Genomic DNA, 21866 nt, shown 5'->3' with positions numbered 1-21866 from the left:
TAGACTTAGAGAAAGCTTTTGACAATGTTGACTGGAATACTCTCTTTCAAATTCTAAAGGTGGCAGGGGTAAAATACAGGGAGCAAAAGGCTATTTACAATTTGTACAGAAACCAGATGGCAGTTATAAGAGTCGAGGGACATGAAAGGGAAGCAGTGGTTGGGAAGGGAGTAAGACAGGGTTGTAGCCTCTCTCCGATGTTGTTCAATCTGTATGTTGAGCAAGCAGTAAAGGAAACAAAAGAAAAATTTGGTGTAGGTATTAAAATTCATGGAGAAGAAATAAAAACTTTGAGGTTAGCCGATGACATTGTAATTCTGTCAGAGACAGCAAAGGACTTGGAAGAGCAGTTGAATGGAATGGACAGTGTCTTGAAAGGAGGATATAAGATGAACATCAACAAAAGCAAAACAAGGATAATGGAATGTAGTCTAATTAAGTTGGGTGATGCTGAGGGAATTAGATTAGGAAATGAGGCACTTAACGTAGTAAAGGAGTTTTGCTATTTGGGGAGCAAAATAACTGATGATGGTCGAAGTAGAGAGGATATAAAATGTAGGCTGGCAATGGCAAGGAAAGCGTTTCTGAAGAAGAGAAATTTCTTAACATCCAGTATTGATTTAAGTGTCAGGAAGTCATTTCTGAAAGTATTCGTATGGAGTGCAGCCATGTATGGAAGTGAAACATGGACGATAAATAGTTTGGACAAGAAGAGAATAGAAGCTTTCGAAATGTGGTGCTACAGAAGAATGCTGAAAATTAGATGGGTAGATCACATAACTAATGAGGAATTATTGAATAGGATTGGGGAGAAGAGGAGTTTGTGGCACAACTTGACCAGAAGAAGGGATCGGTTGGTAGGACATGTTCTGAGGCATCAAGGGATCACCAATTTAGTATTGGAGGGCAGCGTGGAGGGTAAAAATCGTAGAGGGAGACCAAGAGATAAATACACTAAGCAGATTCAGAAGGATGTAGGCTGCAGTAGGTACTGGGAGATGAAAAAGCTTGCACAGGATAGAGTAGCATGGAGAGCTGCATCAAACCAGTCTCAGGACTGAAGACCACAACAACAACAACATGTATGTCAACTATTACAACTATTAGCGTAATCTTAAATATGACAGGGGTGTCAACTTTCGGTTTCCTATTACAACTTGAGTTTTAGACTGTATCTGAAAGTAACTTCAATGCTGTTCATAATGATATTAGTTTTATTAAGCTACCTCACTTACAACCCGTAATTGACATAGGGTGTCAGCTTTACAAATTCAAGTGTCTAATTTGGGAGTGCTACCTGATAATTTCAAATCTTTTATTTTCTCACATCAGTATTCTAAATAATTGTAATTTTAACTGTTTTTTCCAGAAACAAGGGTCCAAAGAAGTATCAACAATACTCGCAAGAGTCTTTGATAGTGGCCATTGAAGCAGTGAACCATGGAATGAGCTATTCTTCTGCTTCAAAACAATTTGGGATTCCAAAGGTAACTTTGATGGGGAAACATAAGGGACAGGTCCCTTTACAAATGAAAATGGGAGGTTCTACAGCATTTTCAGCAGATCAGGCAAATTTGCTAGCTGAATGGGTAATAATGATGGGGAAAAGAGGGTTCCCAGTTTCGAAACAGACATTATTGTATTCTGCTAGAACATTGGCTGACAAATTAAAGCTTAAATTGAGTCTTTTCCCAGTAAGATATGGTACAATGGCATTAAGCAACAACATCACAATTTAAGCTCAAGAATTTGCCAAAATTTAACTACAAACTGAAGAAATGTCACTCAAGATATTACAAGAACTGGAGAATCTAAAAAATAAGCTACTGCTGTTGAAGCGCCTTGCCAAAGTAAACAATTCTAATGAAATTAAGGATCTCGAAAAAATCACTAAGAAACTGTATAAGAAAGAGTTGCAGTCAGAAACTTCGACAAGACAGTCCCAATACCAGCAGATACATTCAATAAATATTTTGTAAGCTGTGCTGATGATATCAAAAAAAGCTTATCAGTGAACCCAATGTAACATGTATAGATTATCTGAAGAGAGCAAACCTAAATCATAATAGGGCCAGATCATCATTGAAACACTTCAAAGAGGTACGCCAACATGAAGTTCTTAAAATAGTCAAAGAAATGAAAAATTCATACAGTACAGATATTTTTAATATGTCAAACAATCTATTGAAAGAAATCATACATTACATTGCAGCACCATTATATTCTATAAACCTGTGTCTCATGGAAGGGTTTTTTCCTGATCCTCTCAAACTATCCAAGGTAACTCCAGTCTTTAAGAAGGGTGTCAAATCAGATTCTGCAAACTACAGACCAATTTCACTAATTCCAGTACTAGGAAAAGTCTTTGAAGGCATAATATATAAGCAGATGTATGAGTACCTAGAACTAAACAGCATGTTAAGGGCATCACAGTTTGGTTACAGAAAAGGAAGGATCTGAGCAAAGCTTTTGACTGTGTTGACCACTCACTTCTGCTCTCTAAACTTGAGTACTATGGAATATGTGATAAAAGTTTAAAACTCATCAAATCATACCTCAATAAAAGGAAACAGGTGGTGAGTTCAGGAAGTCATCTGTCAAACATACTCGAGGTTCAACACGGAGTGCCACAGGGATCTAAATTGGGACCACTTCTTTTCCTCGTACACATAAATGACTTAACCAGGAAATATAGATGTAAAGACATATATGCATGCAGATGACACAACTTTTCTATCTGTAAACCATGTACTTGATAACTTTGTAAGTGATATGAAATTGGCAAAAGAAAATGCAACATCATGGTTTAATGCCAATGGTCTGCTATTAAATAAGGAAAAGACCCAGAATATGTGGTTCAGTCTATCAGACTACAAAAATAGAAAAACAAAAGGCAAAGTTTTTAGGTATTGTACCTGATAACAGTCTAACATGGAACTCTCATGTTGATCACATAGTGGTTAGGTTGTCAAGAGTTATATATTTGTTGAAGAGACTGATGTGTTGTGTGACATTTGAGTACGTAAGGACAGCGTACTTTGCCTTTTTTCAATCTGTTTTAAGGTATGGGTTAATACTCTGGGGAAACAGCAGAAAAATAAATGAAATTACGGTGATTCAGAAGAAACCAATCAGAGTAATGGCTAAGGTAGATAATAGAACACATTGTAAACCACTGTTCATTAAATATAGAATTTTAACAGTAATTAATTATATATTTTCTTGACAGTGTTAAATACATACTTGCAGAACTACCTAAATGAAGTGCAACAAATGAAAGGCATGGCTACTATACAAGAACGTGAACTTCTCTGCTGTTGCCACAAAATAGATTAGTTAAAACTAACAATAGTCATAAGTATATGGCTATTAAAATATATAACAAATTGTCTAAAAATGGGTCAATCAAGCCTGACAAATTTTTTAAAGACAATGTTCATAACTTCTTGTTAACTAATCCATTCTATTCATTAGAAGAATTTTTAGAAATGCCCAATACCAACTTAAATAAACAAAAATTTATTTTGTAAAATTAATAGGTTAAGTGAACTGACGAAGTCTATTGCATGTACTGTTGCTGAATGACTAATAAAGAATCTGAATTCATAGTTATTTTGAGGAGAGGGGGCTAATTTCAGTGTTTGAGGACCCAAGTAGAATTTTTAATGGAGACGAAACTTCCTTCTACCTTAATCCAAAGGGTGGAAAGGTTCTGGCTGAACAAGGATCAAAGACAGTGTGTCAAGGGACTGGAAATGATGAAAAGGAGAACATCACAACACTCATTCTGGGAAATGCTGTTGGGGAACTTGTTCCACCAATGATTGTATTTAGGAAAATAGTTTTACCTGTTTAATAATTTTTGTATTTGTATTCTCTAACAAGCCTAGTTTACTCTCTGAACATTTTCTTTCAGGTAAACCAGAATACCAGCAGCTGTAGCCAGAACGGGCCACTGGGCATTCAGAAAGTGGGTGGATGAACCACGAAAACTTCTATGAGTATACTGCCAACATTTTTTACCCATGGTTAGTAAAGAAAGGATTTCAGCTCCGAATCGTTTTGTTCGTGGATGGTCATACACCACACGACACTGCCCTGGAGTCTGTTTTGTGCAGAGAAGGGCACTGAAATAGTGGCCTTATATCCAAATGCATCACACATTTTCCAACCTATGGATGTTGCTGTGTTCCTTACTCTAAAAATGTCTTGGAAGCAAAAAGTGCAAGAATGGCGCATGGACACTTAAATAAACAAAACTTCGCACACATGCTCAGTTCAGTTCTAGATGGTATATTGCCCGAGATCCTTCAGAATGGGTTCCGTGAATGTGGATAATTTCCCTGGAATGCAGAAGCTGTTGTAGTTCCAGAATTTGATGTAAATGAGCCACAAGTGGCAACAACAACAGAAATCCCAGAATCCCAGTTGAAAAAGCACATAGCTTGGCTCGAAGATCAAATTGGACCAGAGAGACTACGAACTTTTGTGGAAAATAAGGGAGACTGGGCAGGTTGTGCAGAAGATTTGTCCCTTTACAACCTTTGGAAGAAAGTAAGTCAACAAGCTATACATGATTTGCCTCAGCAAGCAACCTCACCAGCACCACCATCTGCACCACAGGATGCCTTGCCGAGCTTGCCTCAGTTTTCATCAGCAGAACAACCTCCTCATCTTCAAGAAGTGGGAAATACAACACAGTCACAACAAATGAGACGAAACCATCCATTAGTGTAGGATTTGTACCATCACCCTTTAAAAGAGCTTTTGTTTTTGCCTAGTCATACTGCTTCAACTAGAGTAAAGAGAAAGAGAGAAAAAATTCCAGCTGTTGTCACATCTCCTCAAATGATAGAGTACTTCCTTACAAAGGAGGAAATGAAAAAGTAACTAGAAATGGAGAAACAAGAAAGGAAGAAGGCTGGAGAGGACAAGAAAATTATTCAACAAAAGAAGAGGGAAGAAAGACTAGCCAAGAAAGGGAAAAAGAAAGTGGTGGTGTCTGATTCAGATACTTCAGATGAGAGTGAAGTTACATTAATGAACAGTGACTCAGAATTGTATGAACAAGATTCTGACGAAATGTCATTAGAAACTACCAGTGAAAATAATGTGAAAGAAGGGGATTTTATCATTGCAAAATTTGTTGTACGAAGAGGTGTCAATAGATCCGATAAAAGTTATAGGACTGAAAAGTATTGATATAAGTAAGACTGAGTTTTTATCAAATGAAACTGATATTTCCTTTATCTCACACCATCAAATAATTGATTTTGTAGAGATGGCTGAACTGTCGGTGATGGGGGAAAGGATTAAATGCGTTTTCAAAAAGTCACTTAATGTGAAAGAAAAGTAGGTCATACATTGGTTTCTGACATTCTTTTGTAAACATAAATTTTAAGCAGTAAGCTCCTTTCTGAATTTTCAGTTGCTTTTACTAGTCTGTTTAAAGATAATCAATAATTTGGTAAGGAATGTTAATTTTTGAGGACTATATTTAAATGTACTTCTTAAGATTTCACCTACTGTAAATGTTTGCAGTTAAACTTAAATAATATATTTTAGGTGCAATTCAAGGCTTCACATTGCACTTTTTTTATTTAGAAAAACATACAATTTCATTTTTACAAGACATTATATTTTAGGTGAAATCTGAGACTCTGAAGCTCCAGAAAATAATTTCAGAACACATAATTATTTAATAGCATGGCCGTAATATTAAAAAGTAGGAAAAAATTCTTTTAACATGTCGACTATAGGTGCTCTTACCATATCTAATTGATCATTGCTTCTACAGTATGAAAGAGTATTTTTATAAATAATATTGTGCCAGAATGAATAATAATGTACCAGTCTCATCCACTGAAACCATAGTAACATTGTAACCACTGAACAAATACAAATAATTTACCAACAATAACTAGTGTCATCACAATAGAGTTCTGGTGTTTAAATGACAGAAACAATATTGTGTTAAATGATGTCCCACATCTTATGTACATTCTATATACCAACGAAGTCTCATGGACAAATAAATAAATACCCACGTACCAAATATGACTAAATTCCGAAAAGTGGTTACCTTAGGATTCACTAAAGTATCTGTGACCCATACTTGAAATGCCTGAAATGAGGTGTATTTCTATGATTAACTACAACTAAAGTACTGACAGTAATTTTACAAGTGTATAATGCCAATGTTATCATCAGGTACAGAGGTACATGCTGTTGGTTGCAAAAGGGGACACTGGCATGGCAAGGCACAGTATATATAGTTCTCTACAGTTAACGACACAACACCATTGATAATTATAGAGTAACGGAAGTCTGTAGCTATGGCAGAATACCCAAAATTTTTGGGTATGTGCAGTGACGAGAGATTGAACTTGAAGAAATGCGTTGATGATCTGATGAAACGTTTAAGTGCAGTTACTAATTCTCTTAGGATTATTGCAAATTTTGACAACATATATATATATATATAGGTAGGCCTAAATTAGCTTATTATGCCTATTTTCATCAACTGGCATTATAATATTTTAGAGTAATTCATTAATAAGGAAAAAAGTAATCATTGCACAAAGCATGTAAGCTGAATAATAGTGAAGCAGCAGCAATGTGCACAGATTCAACACTAGGAGAAAGGTTGATCTTCACTACCTTCAATTAAATCTAACTTTGACACAGAAAGAGGTGAATTATGCGGCCACAAAAATCGTTTGTCTCTTACCAAATAGGCTAGCATCAAAAGTCTGTCAGAGAGCCAACCAACATTTAAAAGCAAATTAAAAGAATTTCTGAATGACAGCTCCTTATTCAATAGATGCATTTTTAGATACAAATCAGTAATCTTACAAACCACAAAAACTAACTACCTTGAATTAAGGCATGTAAAGAAAACTTTAGTTAAACTGACATGTTCCATATCATTTTGAAGTCGTCATATTCATGACCTCTGGTACAATTGTTAATCTAATCTAAACATGTTAATACGAATGAAATCATGAAGTCTTGGAGTGCCAGTAAAATGGACTGCACAATAAGGTCATTTGTCACTGTAATAATAAACTGTTCCTGGACAATAAAACCAATTCTTAAAGTAACATGAGTAATGCCCTATCTAACTGTATAAAACTGGAAAAGAACAATCAGGCAGATGCGAACGGGGTGAGATCAGTGTGTTCGATCGTTTTCTGTTATTATGCCACTAAAGTGTCATCAGGAGTTACAACACTGCAGAGGAACTCCTTTTGAGTGCTTTACGAAACCGTGATTCCTAGGCAACAATAAGGAACACTGGAACTAAGATCACAGGACCATAGCAACAAAATTAACTGAGATTTCAAGCACTTCTCACATTGCCTCACTTACGTTTTCAGACATCTAATACGACTGCTGTTACCTAATACATTTAAATATATAACGTTGGTTCTATTTATCTACAATTTTATGGGGCAAATTATTTACTTAATAAGAAACAACAAGGCTTCATTTAGAAAATAACAATTCCACACCAGTGAAATGAATGGAGTGGGCAGTAAAGTAATAGTTCACAAATCTGAAACGCCTGTAGACAACTATCTCACCATTTACATCATTATATCTTTCATGCCTTGCTGTACTTCTATTTTACACTATAAACACAAGCACTACCTAATCCAAATTTAACAATCATTTGTTGAAGAATACTGGTAGGTCGCTTTTTGTTTGTTGATAACATCGCAACCAATGTACATGGAAAATTGAACAATTAGTATGGTGCCGGTGTTTAAGAAGTCTGCAACAAAAAGCTTTCGAAAGAATTCCTTTCATCAGAAAATCTGAAAGTGTACTACAGTAGACCTTTACAACGGCAGCTAGCTTGAACTTAATCAGCACTAATACTGCTAGTAATTATGAATGCTGATTAAAATGTCCTTTTATTGTTATCAGAAGTACTGATGGGATTGCTGGATGTCTTTTGAAACTGAATAGCACTTTATAAATAGTTTTGATGCCATGTTTGTTCCAGTTACATTCTTTTCGTAAAATGCTTCGTGCACTGAGTTACAATACGAAATAAAATAACTTCGGTACGATTACTGTCGTCTGCATATAATGAAATTAAAATCCACCATATTTTCAATAATAATTGAAAAAATAACACAACAGTTCACCCTTGGTCCGCATCAGAGAAATAAACCAACAAAACTATCTACAGTTGTAGGAAAATGACACCACCACTAAAACTTCAAAAGTTTAAAACAAATTCACAGACAGGTAAGACAATACGTGTAACAATTCAAAAGGCGCAACATTCGCAGTTGAATATTTAAGTGATTTTTTTTTTTATTCCTCTAATTTCAAAGTTATATCAGTAACTTACTCGGCGACCTCCTCTTGTCTTGACTCTCCTCATAGCCATACTTCACCAACCAGCAACCTTTCCTTGCTCTGTCCCGCTTCGCTTTCAACAATGTACTTTTGCGCAATAAAGTCAACAGAACTACTGCGACCTTCAAACAACTTCATCTCAATCGATCAGCTTTGCCAACCGTACGCTCTGGTTCGTATACCCACGATAATTGAAGATGGTGCACGAACATATTATCTACCCTTCGGATCGTGCGTTTATTGTACGATCTTTTGAAAAGGTTACTATTTTTAATATTTCCGCTCTTTTATTATTTTAATTTTATGGTTTATTTAATTTTTGACAATTTATTTCACAGATATGATTTTGAGCAGCCTGCATGCCAGTCTGTCCAGTCGTGGGAGTTACCAATTTCATTACGCTGCAATTGCAAAAAATCAACGTAGGCTATTCCCCGAGATGAATCCCTCCTCTCCTGCCGGGAAATTCACCGCAGTGACTGCATTACATCCCGCAGTTGCTCATGGATTGTTGGCTCAGGTGAGGACAGTGAGCGATTTGTAAGGTGTTGAGTAGTTCAAAATTGTATCAGCGGAAACACAAGACTGTGACAGTGACCCTAGTACTCCCAAGGAATCTACTGCAGGTATGTTTAAACATAACAAGCGAAAACAAAATTATAGAAAAGTCTGTGAAATTAATTCTGAATTAAAAGTTGGTTGTGCTCTGACGAATGGAACTCTGTAAAGGCCAGATGTAGAATCTCTAACGTTAATTTGTGTCTGAATTTAACCGTGTTAAAAAACATCCGAAAGGTGAAAATCTTGTCAAAAAAGTGAAGGTGGTCTCATATAAAAGCCAGGCAATTTTTACTTCATTTATGAAATCAGTTACAACTGATGCGTAGTTAAGTAGTCAGGCTCAAATTGCTGAAATTAAATTGGTAGGATTCATGACAGAACATAATATTCCTTTCAGTGTTGTAGGACACCTGGAGGGCGTAGCTAAAAATTTATTTTCTGATTCTAAAATCGCCGAGGCTAAGCGTTTACGGCGCACTAAATGTTCCCAGATCACAAATAACGTGATAAGAGGTTGCCATAAGAATGAAATTGCAGAAAAACTGAGACATTCGAAATTCGATGTTCTTACTGATGAGTCAACAGATGTAGGATCTGTTAAAACGTACTGTGTTGTGGTTAGATACTTTGATAAAGGCACAAATAAAACTGAAAGTAAAATTTGGAATATTTTTGAATATTTTTGACAGGGTGAGTATGATATGATTAGAATAAAGTAGAAACCTTCATTCTTATCTAATGCTTACATTTTCTGAGTGCATTTTTTTTCTGAAAACAGTATTATAGGATTTGCTTCTGAAGGCTGTGGTTCTATAATGGCTTCAAGAAACTCTTTTGCTACTCGATTATCTGAAAAATGTACTGGACTAATTTTCTCAAATGTATATGACACTCGCTTCACATATGTGCCAGTGAAACTTGTAAATGTTTTCCCAGACGTTGTGATGCCCTAGCTAGCAACGTTCACAACCATTTTAAGGCTAGTTCTAAGAGACAGACGCAGTGCAAGAATTTCGAAAGTTCTTAGATCTCAAAATTCATGAATTGTTACATCCATCACAGACAAGATGGCTATCTTTGCCAGGTGCTGTAGTGAGAGTTTTAGAACAGTGGAATGCTTTGTATCTCCATTTTGATTCTAAATGCCTAGATGAGACTGGTTGTGGCAGAAGAAATGCACCTAACTCTCAATGACAATGTTTAAAAATTATTTATATATTTTTGTCTATATTTTAACGAAATTCACAGATTTAAATAAGTGTTTGCAAATTGGTAAAATTGTTATTATTGACTTACGTGACAAAATGGTAGAAGGATACCAGAACATGTTGTTTGCTACAAGGACCGGGAGTATGCCATAACCGATCAATTGACTGACATTGACCCAACAATGGTCGAAGTTTCTTCCTGACAGTCAGAATTATATAATGAACTGGATGCTGTGAAAGACCTTTACAAGAATTGGAAAGATTTCATGCAGATGGGAGGCTCACAACTGAAAGAGAGATATAACTTTCATGATGATTTATTGCCATTACTTGCAGTTTTCACGCCTAAAAGGACTCTTTCAAACAAGAAAAAAAACCTCACTCTCTTATATCTCTATTGCCATGAATAATCTGTCTAGGTGATGACAAGCATTTACAACAAATCAGTGATGAATGAAGGAAACTTCCTATCATAAAAATGGACGAAAATATTAAGAACTGTACAGAAGCGGACGGAGTTTGAGGGATGTATTCAACATAAAAACTTTATTTGGCAAGAAATAGTTCCCAGCTGTACCAGAATTTGCACTGTCATGTTTATCCCTGCCCCATTGAAGTGCTGCTTGCAAAAGAGTTCTTAGTAAGATGAACCTTATAGAAGTGGAAAATAGGAATAGGTTCATTACTTTCACCGTGAATGGATGTTTACTTGCCGGCAGTGTGTGACAAGCAGCAGCTCATGCAAAAATTTTGTTCTGCTGAAAATATGCCGAGTAGCATGAAGAAAACACAGCTATGTTCATCCTATTCCTATTCTTCTGTTCCTGACCCTCCAGATGGGGAAGGTATGGTGATGATGATGATGATGATGATGATGCATCCCATTTTGAAGTCTTCTTCCAAGTTAAGTAAATAACGAAGTAATCTTTTTATAATTTTACGAACATATTTAGTTTTTATAAATTATTTCCTTGTAAAAAAATTAAAAATAGTGGCATTTAAGTGTTGACAAGTTAACATGACATAATGGAACACACCTATTTTTATGTGGTACCAGTATAAAGCTCTGGCAGAGGCCAGCCACAGATTCTTCCCAATGCACTGCAACTATCATAATAGCGCTATAATTCCATTATTCTTCACGATAAGTATGTAAGTGAGAAACACTTTCGAAAAGGAATTACGCTTAAAGTTTGTTGGGTGTCACTGACAGCTTACATTATGACATACTAGATGATTACAGGATAGGTAATTTGCGCTATATTTTAAGCAGAAGCATGGTTTTGATGCATCTCATTATTTCTGACTTCATATCTCCTGAACTGTTTGCTGTTTAGTGATATTGTGTTGCAGGTGCATTCAGTTATACGGGGTGTTACAAAAAGGTACGGCCAAACTTTCAGGAAACATTCCTCACACACAAATAAAGAAAAGATGTTATGTGGACATGTGTCCGGAAACGCTTAATTTCCATGTTAGAGCTCATTTTAGTTTCGTCAGTATGTACTATACTTCCTCGATTCACCGCCAGTTGTCCCAATTGAAGTAAGGTAATGTGTACTTAGGTACTTGTGTTGACATGCGACTCATTGCTCTACAGTACTAGGATCAAGCACATCAGTAAGTAGCATCAACAGGTTAGTGTTCATCACGAACGTGGTTTTGCAGTCAGTGCAATGTTTACAAATGCGGAGTTGGCAGATGCCCATTTGATGTATGGATTAGCACGGGGCAATAGCCATGGCGCGGTACGTTTGTATCGAGACAGATTTCCAGAACGAAGGTGTCCCAGCAGGAAGATGTTCGAAGCAATTGATTGGCTTCTTAGGGAGCACGGAACATTCCAGCCTATGACTCGCAACTGGGGAAGACCCAGAACAACAAGGATACCTGCAATGCACGAGGCAATTCTTCGTGCAGTTGACGATAACCCTAATGTCAGCGTCAGAGAAGATGCTGCTGTACAACGTCACTGTATGGAGAGTGCTACAGGAGAACCAGTTGTTTCCGTACCATGTACAGCATGTACAGGCACTATCAGCAGCTGATTGGCCTCCACGGGTACACTTCTGCGAATGGTTCATCCAACAATGTGTCAATCCTCATTTCAGTGCAAATGTTCTCTTTACGAATGAGGCTTCATTCCAACGTGATCAAATTGTAAATTTTCCCGATCAGCATGTGTGGGCTGACGAGAATCCGCACGCAATTGTGCAATCACATAAACACAGATTTTCTGTGAACGTTTGGGCAGGCATTGTTGGTGATGTCTTGATTGGGCCCCATGTTCTTCCACCTACGCTCAATGGAGCGCGTTATCATGATTTCATACGGGATACTCTACCTGTGGTGCTAGAACTTGTGCCTTTAGAAGTACGACACAACATGTGGCTCATGCACGATGGAGCTCCTGCACATCTCAGTCGAAGTGCTCGTACGCTTTTCAACAACAGATTCAGTGACTGATGGATTGGTAGAGGCGGACCAATTCCATGGCCTCCACGCTCTCCTGACCTCAACCCTCTTGACTTTAATTTATGGGGACATTTGAAAGCTCTTGTGTATGCAACCACAGTACCAAATGTAGAGACTCTTCGTGCTCGTATTGTCGACGGCTGTGATACAATACGCCATTCTCCAGGGCTGCATCAGCGCATCAGGGATTCCATGTGACGGAGGATGGATGCATGTATCCTCACTAACGGAGGACATTTTGAACATTTCCTGTAAGAAAGTGTTTGAAGTCACACTGGTACGTTCTGTTGTACGTTCTGTTGTTTCCATTCCATGATTAATGTGATTTGAAAAGAAGTAATAAAATGAGCTCTAACATGGAAAGTAAGCATTTCCGGACACATGTCCACATAACATATTTTCTTTCTTTGTGTGTGAGGAATGTTTCCTGGAAGTTTGGCCGTACCTTTTTGTAACACCCTGCATATGTATATGCAGAATAAGTTGCAAATGGCATTAGTAGTAAAGAAGTGATAAATTAAAACGTCAGACCTGATGAAGTTGTAATGCACGCCAATGTAAGCAGAAGCTAGTTTTTGGAGGTCTAAGTGTCTATCATGTCATACCCCTTGAACTAAGTGCAATACAATGATATAATTTTTCAGATGCATTTAGCAATATACGTAGATACTGTCTGCAAAGTGTGTTGTGAATAGCATTAGTGACAAAGGAGTAAAATAATGTCATGGTATATGCTGAAGTTTGACCACACAAACAGCGAAAATGTAGTAAGCGAGAAACGTTTTTCCTTCCATAATTTTTTGAGGACTGCCAGCGTTTCCTAAAGATTTGAAGGTGTACGTGAAGTTTGCTGGTAGTTGCTAAGTGTTATCATTTTCGAGTAACGGATGAACAAAGTTGGAATATTTTAGTGCCATCAGCTCCAAGACAGAGACTTAATTTCTAACCGTAATATTTATCATGTTAAACCGAACTTACTGTTAAAGAGAGGATTATGATAGCATGTTTAATTTTCAAATTCAGTCAGTAGTTATGCAAAGTATTGAAAATGATTTTTTTCTTGCTTCTGGAAGTCATTAGATTAGCCACCTGCAACAAAAGGTCCAGGACAGACACCCAAAAATGGATTCAATATTGTAGATTGTGGATCTGTACGATCACTTATCGAAATGAACGATAATGATGATGCAGTTATCGATTCCGTAATGCTGAAAGGTTGGCACCAGTGCTAACGGTAGCATACAGTAGTCAAAGTGATTGGATATTCATTGTGAAGACACAGTTGTATATCTTATAAGTATTTTGCATCAATCAATGACATAATTATACGATATTCTATGAACACAAAACATGATGTTAACAGCCTGAAATTTTGATGTTAAAAGTTACTAAAACAAAAAGAAAAATCCTATGATTCACACAAAGAATTTATCGTGCGGGTATTCCACATTGTAAAACTTGAGGCCTGAACATATTATAATTATTGATGAAGTTTTCATATTTCTGTGCTACACAATACGTCGTTCTCTTCAAGGATTTTCTTCATACACTGTACAGCCATTAGTAAAATTTATATCTGATCTGTTAACCATTTCTCTATGTATAGCCATAAAATTAAGGTACATTGCCTGACAAAGAAGATGAACCACACAGAAGAAAGGGTCAGCTGTCAATGTGACTTTGTATAAATATACACAGTGATAGTTTATAGCTAAATTTAGTGGGGTGCTGATTCAGGAAATGTTTAGCCTTTGTTTTAAAATTATGTACAAAGAAACAAACATTTGCAAAAAGAAAATTTGTTCAAGAAGTTGATAAAAATCCTAAAAGAGCAAAATCAATTTTTTACTTACTTTAATCTAAACTGTTACAGTTCAAGCTTGATCTACTAATTTAAAAATGAAATCCTAGGGCCTATTGTCCATGAATGTGATGCACACATCGCATGTTCTATTGAATATATGAGTTGTTAAATCACAGATATTCTTTAGAAGGCCATCTGCAGTAATTAAATCACAATATAATAGCTATTTCACAGTCTGCGTTTTCTTTTCATTGAACCAACAGCTAATTTTTTTGCTGCATGAGAGTTGGTGCTCCTGCATAGCCACTTCCTTGTAGCAATTCTTGATATGGATAAGCAAGGCACTGTGGTAGTCTTGACTCCCATTTGGTTGTTTCTGATGTCACACCAAGCTCGCATGAAATGTGCCTGGATAGACACACACATGTTGCAATAGCAGAACTGTATCAGCACGTTTTATCCTCTGATATCCTGAATTCAGATTGTATTCGTAAGTGACAGATGACTGCATCATGTTTAATGTGTCCTAATAATATTTTAGCTGTCAGTTTCGCAAAATGAGTGATTTTAATAGTGATTTTATAATAACTACTTTTTTAATACATTTTCCCACTCAAGGCCATTCAGTGGAAAGCTGGAACTTCTTCAGAATGGTCGCCTACCCCTGTCTCAGCAATTTCAAGACAGAGAACAGAAACAGAGAACAAAACCAGAAATTTCATACCAGCATTTAATCCTGATATTTACAGCAAAACAGTCTGGTTATGCAGTAGTGACACATTATGTAAATTCTTCTGATTGTTGCTCAGAAAGGACAAATCGCCTTGGAACAGCAAAGATCGTCCTTATTTGGACCTTAATAATCTGCACATTGTAATTTCGAGGCACGAAAAATCTGAATCTCACATCCATACACGAATAGACCTGGGTCCATTTGATAAAAGTATGATTGATTTGCAGTTAGATTAACAGAAATGTGTAAGCATTGAGAAGCAGATTGGAGCAGTGGAACAGAATGACGAAATTCTGACAGAATTGACAGAATCCATCTGATTATTAGGACAGCAGGAATTATCATTTCGAGAACATGGGGAGCTGACACTCCAACAGTCAAGGCAATTATGTGGAGGTAATTCATTTTGTTAGCTGAATTTGGCGAAAAATTGAGATCCAACTGATCTGCCTTTGTATTCACTACATGATATCATCTTATTCAAAATGATTTAATCTGAAGCGTAGGGCCTACATTGTATTACGCGCTGCGATAAAACTAAGATGAAAGAAGCGTCATTTGTTGCTCTTTTACTAGATGAAACATCAGATGTCAAATCTTTCGCAATCATGAACTGTTTTCAGATATATATACCAGGGACAGATGATAGACTGCCTTTAAGAATTTGTATACAAAAATAAGTTGGCCACGCTGATTATGATGGGGCTGCCATCATGACAGGACGTTCGAATATTGTGTGAACAAAATTTGGAGAAGTAAGTCCAAATGCCATATTCATGCCTGTTACGCCCACATATTGAATTTGGTTTTATCACTGGCAGTATTGTACATGAGAGCGTATAGAGTGTTTTCTTTTTTTCCGATCTTAGTGGTTTTGTAGCATTTTTGCCCATTCCTCGAAAAGAACAAACTTATTAGATACAGTTGTGAAGAGTCTTCCACAAATTATGTGAACAAGGTGAAGTTTTTCAAAGCATTTGACACAAACTGTGGCCAATCAGAGGGTTGAAGTGGAAATCTGTACAAGTAAACTTTGGAAAATTAAAAAAAAAAACTGGGTCACAACTGCTGTTAATGAAGCACATGGATTTCTCACAATGTTATAGGATTTCAAATTTAACTCCATTTTGGATCTCTTTGAAGAACTGCTTTCATTGAACGTTGCATTTAATATTGTGCAGCCCAGTTCCTTGGACATTACAGTTTACAGCAAAGAAGTGGAAGGCTCAAAAGAAAAGCTGCACAATAAAAGATACAATGGCTTTTGGGAAAATGTGGTACAAAGTTGAAAGCATATGTCATACTCCAAGGAAAGGAAGAAAAGAAAAACGAACAGAAACATGTGTAAAGGATGACTATAGGAGAGTGCAGTTAAATGCCAGATTTATCACATATGTACATACATACATAATATATACACTTATAAACAAGTGATAAGTTTCATATTGCATGTCTTAACAAAATTTTTAGGACGTGCCATTCTGAAATCCATTCTTCTTTTAATGTAGACGAAAAGAACAGTAATTTTCTTCTTGATCTGTGGATGACAACTGAGGAAATTTTTCTCCATTGAAAGCACTGCAACTGCATTTAGTTTCCCCTAATGCAGACTGCTTCTTAGAAAAGTTTTTATTCTTTTTGGTGTTGAAAAGCAACATGTTGCCTCTTATGTAATCATGAGAACTGTCAATATGATTTTTATCAGTACGAGTATCGTAATTTCACTAAGGAGATTATCTAGATTATTTTTCAAGACTAGTTTCAGCAGTTCCGTTAATTTGCAATATTCATGAACATCAGACCTGCAAAAGAATAAGTCCAGTTCACTTTCCAGCAACTCTATGTCAGTAATGGAATATGCTGCAGTGGTCAGTACTATCTATTTTGTAAGATTTCGTTCTTAAAGGTAGTGCAACATTTTCTATATGAGAATTTAGCAGCTACTAAGTGTTTGGTGGGAGAATATTTGTTGATTATTTCAATGCATAAACAGCTGCACACTTCCTTAGGTTCTTCAATGGTGTCTTCAAAACCTTCACTTAGCAGTTTAAGTTTCTTAATTTAAAAGTACTAGTTTTGAGAGTTGTTATGTATTCATTAATTTCAAACACACTAATTTCTTGAGACTGCATTTGGTTGTAAGTTATTTCAGCATGAGACATAATCTAATGAAACAACTCTAATCAAAACCTGAAATTATCATCATTCAGGCACCTAAAAATTCTTTTGCTTTTGTGTTGATTTTACCTGCACTTGAAGTTTACTGAATTTCAGTAAGGCACTCCTTTTGAGGCTGCAAATTTTCATGAACTCTATTGAAGTTCCACTTTGTAGAAGATACCAATGTCTGTATACTTCTAGAGAACTGACACACTGCAGTGATTTTGAGAATAATATTGGAATAACCAGAATGTTAGATAAAAACATTATTGCATTTTGTAGAATACTTGCAGCATTTCTCATTATTAAATTGATGTGCAAAACAGTTGTGGCTATGACAGTACCATCAATATCGCAAACCAAACAGACACAGTCCTGATGTGTGGTATCTGTAAGAGAGAGTGAAAGACAGTTAAGTTCAGAGCTTTGTATCGAGTAGATGAGTTGCATGCTTCTTTCTCATAATAAAGTGTTGTTAACTCATAACGGTGTCTGTAGTGGAGATCTATCACATTGGTGACCCATGGCTACTGCGACAACCATACTGTAATGGAAATTCATTCACTTTGTTCTACTATGCTCTAACAGCACAGGCATCTTCTGCTATACTGTATGCATAAACTATGCTAACAATGCAGGCATCTTGTGCTGTGCCGTATGCATCAACTGCTCCATATGAGGATACCACATGGATTGTGCCTCTATATGTGTCCATCAGTGCAGTGAGTGCTTTAATGATAAACAGCTATGAAATCGGAGTTATGTTCATGTGTGCAAACGATGCAGCTCCAAGCTCTCGCAACTGCCACGACACAACAATGACCGTCATTGCCCAATTTAAAATCGGTAGACTTCACACAAGATCCAGCACCACACATGTTGCTTCTGGGAGTTGATTCTCGATGTGCAAGCATTCCAATCAATTCGAACACAATTGTGTCAACTGCGCCAGCTGCACTCTGAATTTAAGTCATGCACACTGCCATATTAGACAATGTATGACACCAGCATTCTCATCTACCAGATGTCTGATGTGCTCTAATCCACACTGTGAGTGCTCTAAGATACTCCCACAATCATTCTGCTTTAAGGGTATACGGAATGAGTTTTTCGATAAAAAAATCGATTTTTGGGTAAATGCATTTTCGAAAAATTTAGGCTCTCCCGTTTAATACCATGTATAAAATATTTGGATGACGTGAATAGAACTATTTTAAATAATTTTTTAAAATAATTTCGACACACGATGTTCCGCACCTTGTATATGAGACGCGAAATATACCTGATATAGACAGCCTTGCCAGAGATATAATTGAGCACAAGAGAGTTAGCTTTTCTGTTGGCTACACTGCTAGACAGTTGACAATAGATTCTGCACCATTTGTATTGTTTCCTTTGTGAGTACATCCATGTCATTGTTGTGAAAGTCGTATGTGGAGAAGTCATTGAGTTTTCTTTCCTTCAACATGCCAAGACCTAGTCTGAAGGTATTTATAAAGTGTGTACATTGGCACAGGAAAATAAAGTGTACTAAAAGTTCGTCTGATTCATCTTCATCAGTATCTGATGTCCCAGTAGCGACTAACCTCAACACTAGTAGTGCTGCTCTGCCACTACACCAGAAAGTGCTTCAAGAAGAAAACTAGCTGGAATTGAAGAAGAATACAAGAAACTAAACGCTGGGACTACAAAATCTGAGGTAATTAACGTCTCTTTATTATCAGACGTTTTGGAGAACAATGTGTGCTGCAAACAATGTGGAAAATGTGGTGTTTCATTGAAAACAAACTTACATGTAGGACTTGCTTGTGAATTAGAGTTGATGTGCAGTTATTGGAAACACAGTGTTACTTTCTTCAATTCCTCACATGTTACTGCAGATACAGGTAAACTATACAATATAAACATTAGACTGGTTTATGGATTATGGTGTATAGGAAAGGGCAGGGCTGCAGGTGCCATGTTGTATGGTGTGATGAACCTCCCTCCTCCACCTTCAAAATTTAACAAACACATAATTGCAATAGGCTCTGCTGTAGAAGATGTGGCACAGGAAAACATGAAAGATGCCGTTGAGGAAGCAGTTGTTGAAAATAATAATAGCAGAGACTTGTCCATAGCTTTTGATGGAAGCTGGCAGAAGAGAGGCCACACATCTCTGAATGGTGTAGTAACAGCTACAAGTGTGGACACTGGTAAGGTAGTTGATGTCGCAATACTTTCCAAGCATTGCAGATGCAAGAAGAAAATGAAAAATAAACATGACGAGGAGTGCATGGCAAATTACTATGGGTCAAGTGGTGGTATGGAAGTTGCTGGTGTAAGAAGTATTTATCAACGCTCAGTAAAATGGTACAACATTAGATACATAAATTATCTTGGAGATGGTGACTCAAAGGCTTTCAAAGAAATTGGGAACTGAGACCCTATGGTAACGATGTGAAAATTTCCAAACTGGAGTGTGTTGGCCATGTTCAGAAAAGGATGGGATCAAGACTTTGACGGCTCAAGGCTAGCATGAAAGGAAAGAAATTGAGCGATGGAAAAACTTTAGATGGGAAAAATAGACTGACAGATGCTACAATAGATCATATTCAGAAGTGCTATGGTCTAGCAATAAGACAGAATACAGCAGATGCAGAATTAATGAGAAGAGCAGTCTGGGCTCTGTTTTTTCATACAGCTTCAAACAATGAGAATCCCCAACATGGGCTATGTCCAAAAGGAGACGATAGTTGGTGCAAGTACAACAGAGGCAAGGTAACTAAGAAACAATACAATCACCCTCATCACCTGCCACCTGCCATAATGGATGAAATAAAACCAATATTCCGAGACCTCGCAGATATTAGTCTACTAAATAAATGTCTTCATGGCCAGACTCAAAATCCAAATGAGTGTGTGAGCCATGTGATATGGAATAGACTACCTAAAACTGTGTTTGTTGGTATAAACACACTTCACTTTGGCGTTTGTGATGCTGTTTCATCATTCAATCAGGCCAATATAACAAAGTGCAAAGTTCTGCAGAAGTTGGGGCTCTGTGTGGGACTATGAACTGCTGCAGCTGTGCTTTGTTTGGACAAGGAACGGCTCAGGTCTTCAGATAATGCCATAAAAGTATATTCAAAGATGGCTAGACAGCATAGCAGAGCCATCAAGAGGAAGTTGTTGGACGATTCTGATGATACAAGCTATGGAGCAGGCTTGTACTGAAGTAAAAACTTTGAAGCTAATTTCCCGTAACTTTAGTTTTTTGTGTATAAGGTACATTTTCTCAGGGCCTATTTATAGTAGAAAGATGAAATTTTCTGTAGTTGTTCCTTAAGACCTTCTAATATATCTGAATTAAAAGATATGTGGAATTATTTTGTATTAATGGATGTAAATTTTAAAATACTTGTTAAAATGTATAACTTTTTTTAACATTTATAAAAAATAAAATATCTGAAAAACTATACATTATTTTTTCAAAATTAATAATTCAGCATAAAAGCAGAGCATATCTCTGCGTTCTGTGAAAAAATCAAGAGTATCGTCCAAATAACAAATGAGAAAATGTTCCTAACTTTTAGCTCAATTTAACATTATAAGCATAGGGCGTTCCGTATACCCTTAAACGTTTCACGGAAAATCACTACTGGACATCAAGCCTGCCCTCCAGTGACTTTCTAATAAACCTAAACTGCCTCCATTGCGCCATTAGCAATCCGCCCTATAGGTTTACACCTGTGGAATGTGTCTTCACATCACAGGGAACATGGATGACGATTCCAAATTTATCACATTGATCTACCACCTGGTTGAATACGCCATCATCATTAGTAATGTCTTAGGAAATACATTACAATGAAATCTGCCTTACTACAATGACTGACACATGACTCAGAAAAACGGTTATGAAGGGCAATATATGATGAACAGTTGGAAAATAAAACTCCATCACAGTTGTGGCCTGACTGCAAACTTTGATAGACACAGACATCATGATATACAATATGCTTTGGACTCTCTGAATACTCAGACTTCCTCAGCAACTGCAACTAGCCCTGCTTCCTCATGAAGCAGAGCCACTAGACTGAAAGTTTGACATAGCAGATAGATTATTTATGGTCCTACAACATCAGTATTGCATAAACTTCAGAGGCACCACACTATCACAGCATGTCAGAGAACTGCAATCTACAACATGTGGTGAGTTGTTCCAAACGGAGCCAAAAATAATTGACAGTTACATCACCACTGTGACCCTAGGAACGGCCTGGCTGTCTGCTCAGAATACTACCCCTGCAGCTCACTACTCTATCACATCTGACCCTGTTGCCCCTGTTACATGGCTGTGCTCGTACCGTGCACAATTCAGCAACAGCGTGTGCAACTGCTGGCTTTCCTTCTTGTTCACAGACGTCAAGCATGGACTGGAGTAGGTGCATTGGCCTGCAAGCAGATGCCAAGCTGCCTTTGCACATACCGAATCAGACGTCATCCTGAAAGCTATCAAAGGCCAACTGTATTCCCTTGATCCACAATTCAGGCACATACTCCCTCAGGG

At 37.0% G+C, this 21866-nt stretch overlaps 1 pseudogene; it reads right to left on the bottom strand.

Moving 5' to 3' along the window:
- Positions 1 to 4567: 4567 nt before the first annotated feature.
- On the bottom strand, positions 4568 to 21783 carry LOC124754895 (annotated as a pseudogene).
- Positions 21784 to 21866: the final 83 nt, after the last annotated feature.

The sequence above is a fragment of the Schistocerca piceifrons genome, chromosome 1, assembly GCF_021461385.2.
Source record: "Schistocerca piceifrons isolate TAMUIC-IGC-003096 chromosome 1, iqSchPice1.1, whole genome shotgun sequence".
In the NCBI taxonomy this organism is placed as follows: Eukaryota; Metazoa; Arthropoda; class Insecta; order Orthoptera; family Acrididae; genus Schistocerca; species Schistocerca piceifrons.
Note: the sequence above shows the minus strand (reverse complement) of the source record. Positions and strands in the feature narration are given on the sequence as shown.